This window comes from Alligator mississippiensis, chromosome 12, assembly GCF_030867095.1.
Source record: "Alligator mississippiensis isolate rAllMis1 chromosome 12, rAllMis1, whole genome shotgun sequence".
Taxonomy (NCBI): Eukaryota; Metazoa; Chordata; order Crocodylia; family Alligatoridae; genus Alligator; species Alligator mississippiensis.
Window position 1 is genome coordinate 31,978,550 of NC_081835.1, and position 4,006 is coordinate 31,982,555.

At 49.5% G+C, this 4,006-nt stretch overlaps 1 long non-coding RNA gene across 1 annotated transcript; it reads right to left on the bottom strand.

Annotated features, from left to right (window-relative positions):
• Nucleotides 1–858: 858 nt before the first annotated feature.
• Nucleotides 859–3,207, bottom strand: LOC109285356 (uncharacterized). Its single transcript, XR_002093102.2, has 3 exons — nucleotides 3,040–3,207; nucleotides 1,646–1,775; nucleotides 859–1,029 (listed from the first exon to the last, which is right to left on the bottom strand). It is a non-coding gene; the product is annotated as an uncharacterized LOC109285356 (long non-coding RNA).
• Nucleotides 3,208–4,006: the final 799 nt, after the last annotated feature.

Here is a 4,006-nt window from a genome sequence, read left to right on the forward strand (position 1 = left end):
GAGTTCCACCAGGTCTCTGTAATCCCTACTAGATCATAATGGCCACTGGAGAGCAGGAGGGCCAGCCTCCTTGCTGGCCATCATCCTGCTTGTTCCCCATGCTCCTGGCATTAGTGTACAGGCATTTGAGTCCTCCTACTGAGGCCTCTGACTTCCTGTCACACTGAAGGAGAACTATTTCCTCAGCTCCCATGAGAGTGGTCTTCCTACTGTCCCTATCTATGGAGCTTCCTTGCATGTCAGTCCCTGGGCAAGCTCCAGTCAGTGTTTCCCCATTCCCCAGTAATCTTAGTTTAAAGACCTATCAAGAAGATTGGCTATCCTGGATGAGAACAGGGACTTACCTCTCCAGGTGAGGTGAATTCAGTCTTTTCCCAGGAGTCCTCTCTCCTTGAAGTACATGCTGTGGTCTAGGAAACTGAAGCCCTCTCGGTGGCACCATGGTTGGAGACATTGGTTCACTTTCTTGATACATCATTCACTCCTAGGACCATGGCCTGCAACAGGGGGCACAGAGGAGAAGACTACCTGAGCCCCCCACCCCTTGACCCCAGCTCCCAGAGCCCTGTAGTCATTCATGACCTAATCCAGATTACTCCTGGCTGTGACATTTGTTCCCACATGGATGAGGAGCATGGGGTAGTAGTTGGAGGGCTGGACAAGCCTGGGGATCCTCTCTGCAACCTCTTGGATACAGGCCTCAGGGAGGCAGCAGACCTCATGGGCTAGGGGGTCCAGACGGCAGATGGGTCCCTCAGTGCCCCACATGATGGAGTCCCCCACCACCACCACCTTGCACCTCCTCCTGGGGGTGTCAGTATGGTGCTTACCTTCCATCGAAGCCTCTTCATGCATGGGGAGGGGAGCATACCTGTTGTGCAGGGCCAGAGGAGGAGCAGCTATGGCCCTCTGTTTCCTGGAGCATGCAGTGACTGTCTTCCAGGTAGCTCCAGGTGTGTCTTTGTGGACAGCCTCCTTGCTGGCCATCATCTCTGTCTCCATCTCTTCTTCCTTCTCCTGGAGAAAGGCCTGGCAGTAGCCACCAATTAAGTCTTCATGAGCCCTGATGGTGCATAGCTGATGTACCTCCTCCTCAAGCTCCCACACCCAGCCCTCTAGAGACTCCACTAGAGAACACACCCCACAAGTGGGGGTTCCCCCTGCCCAGCTGCCAGTAGCCATGCCAGACAGCCCCCACAGTCAGGTATTCCATCTGGGTGCGGGACAGGGCCATGGGTTCTGTCTGGGTGGAGATCTTGGTGATGCCATGATGCCTGCAGCTGCAATGCATCACCACCATGGTTGAGAGTTAGTTTTTGCCCCTACTTGGTCCCAGCAGCTTCTCTTTGGGCCTCTGATCCCACACTTCTTGCACAGACCAGCCCTCTGGATGTCTCCTGTGCACCCTCTGCATGAACTCCCGTGCACACTACTGTGCCCTAGTAGAGCCATTCCTGTTTGCACGCTCTGTTCACAGGGCTCCCTGGGAGGCTCAGCCAAGCATGGACCCTGTGGGGAGGGGCATTCCCCTCCAGGGCTCCACTCAGCCAGCACGTCCTGCCTGGCATGGCCCCACAGTAGAGAACCCCAGATGTGACAGTGTTAGACTCAGCTAGGACAGTTGAGCATACTGAATGTGACATACCTGATGTGACTGTGAAGTAACCAAGTGTAACAGCTAAGCGTGGCCCAGTTGGGATGTGAGGTGGAGTGCAGCCTAGCTCAGGTAATATGTTGGATTTGACAAGAACTGGATGCGATTGTGACAGTGCCATCTGTGAGGCATGAGACATAGAATCATAGAAAGTTAGGGCTTGAAGGGACCTCAGGAAGTCATCTAGTCCAACCCCCTGATCAAAGCAGGACCATCCCCAACTAGATTATCCCAGCCAAGGCTTTGTCAAGCCAGGTTTTGAAAATATCCAATGATGGAGCTTCTACCACCTCTCTGGGTAAACTGTTCCAGTGTTTTATCCTAGTGAGAAACTTCTTCCTAATATCTAACCTTAACTTCCCTTGCTGAAACTTGAGACCATTGTTCTTACTTTGAGGAAAACCATCTTGCTTTGGTGGCAGAAGAACAACAGAAATGGAAGAAAAGGAAACAAGACCAAGAAATCCGCAGTTCAACCCTCCCTTTAACCATCAACTGTGGCAACTGCTAGAGAGTCTGTGTCTCTAGGATTGGCCTTCTTAGTCATCAATGGACTCATCTACAACCCTTTACCTTTTACACCCATGGGAGTGACCATCCTCAACCATGAGGGATCACCAACGATAAACAGGAGAGACAACCTGTAACAGGTAGCCCTCCCCAGCATCATCTTCCTGGTCATCCATGCTTTACATGGGGTGCCCTTGGAGCCTTCTTTGGAATTCTTCTGTCCCACCCTAATCTCTCCTGCCATGTCTTGATGGAAATTATTATGCAAGTGGGAGACTGCCTATTATATTGGGTCTGTTGGGGTCTCTCCTAGGATGGCCTGACCCTTGTTTTTTCTCTAGCCAGGCCTCCCCGTCCAAACCCACTACACAGGGTTTGACTCTGAGGCACTAGCTTTTTTTTTTTCTCTCTCTCTCTTCAGTGTCTGGAGGCTCGTGGCCCCCTTTCCTGCTCCCTTCTGGAGTCTGGCACTCCCTGGCCCTGCTGCCCAGGTGCCAGCCCCACAAGTTCAAAACCAGGGTGCTAACGCAAACCTGTACCCTGTCAGTCCAAACAAAAAACCAAATACAATTGCACCCCAGGTGCAACCAACCTCCATAGCCTTTTTAAAGTCATCCTTTGAATGTCATGGTTTGTGCCCCCCCAAAAGCTTTGCCCTCACTGGCACCGGGTCCTGTGCCCTCACTGGCACCGGGGTCTGTGCCCCCAAAAGCTGTGCCCTCACTGGCACCAGGGTCCCCACTCCATAGCGAGTCCCCAAAATGAGGCCTCCTCTATCCCCTAATAGCTTCACCCAAACTGCCAGTGTTATTCAATAATTACAAGAAAAATAATAATAACTGCACATGATCAAGCAAAGCAGCAGATCAGCTTACATGAACTTGTTTTGGACTTTGGCTCCGCACCGTCAGCTCTGCACCTGGCTGTGATGTAGCCACCATCTCTCAGGGGCTTCCATAGCTTCCCCACTTTGCTTCCTGCTGTGGATTGCTCCCCAAGCTTCTTCACAGAGCTCTCAGAGACACTACTTCCCCTTCAGCTACTGCCCCCCTACTGCCATTCAACCCAGGGTTTGTATAGTCCTGCCTCTTCTGGTCAGCTGACTAGCCATCCAGGTTCAGCATTTAACCCCTTCCTCACCAGCCCCTTGTGCCCAGAAAGTTCTGGCCTTAAAGGGGCGAACCTGCTTCCTCGTGAAAGGATTAGGGTTCCCTGTTACCCAACCCTTGCCCTGAGGACCTTACAGTCTAATTAGAAATGGTAGACAAAGAAAGTTTTCCTCTTCTTTTGAAAACAGGAAAATGAAAACAGAGATTACAAATGGCTTTCCCAGACATAGCAAATGTCACAGTGAGGATATGGCACAGCCACACCGCCAAAGCCCTGAGTTAGTGCTTTAAACATAAGACCTTTTTTTCTCTGGAACTGGGTATCTCAAAAATGGTATCAGAGCTACATTGGAACAAATTTTAAAAAACAAGACAACAACACAACAATAATAAATAAATGGCCAGAGACTAAGTAGGCCATTTTATCAACTTCCATTTCCTATAGAGGAATTAATTTGTTTCCTCTATTAGCTGGAAAAAAAATTAAGATCTAGTAATATTTCTCTTAATCATTAGATGAGAAAAATGTTTAATATATAGCAGAGAGGGAAGTAGTTTCATGTAACAAAATCATCGTGGAGACTGGGCTGAAATATATAATTAGCTTGACCTAGGGCATCAGAAGTGCCAGTCATTTAAGACAGCTTCTGCCTAAAGATGGAAGATTTACCTCTGTAAATCTGTATTGGGCAGTTTATTGATCTATTTTGTTTTTAAATTAATGCTATATTTT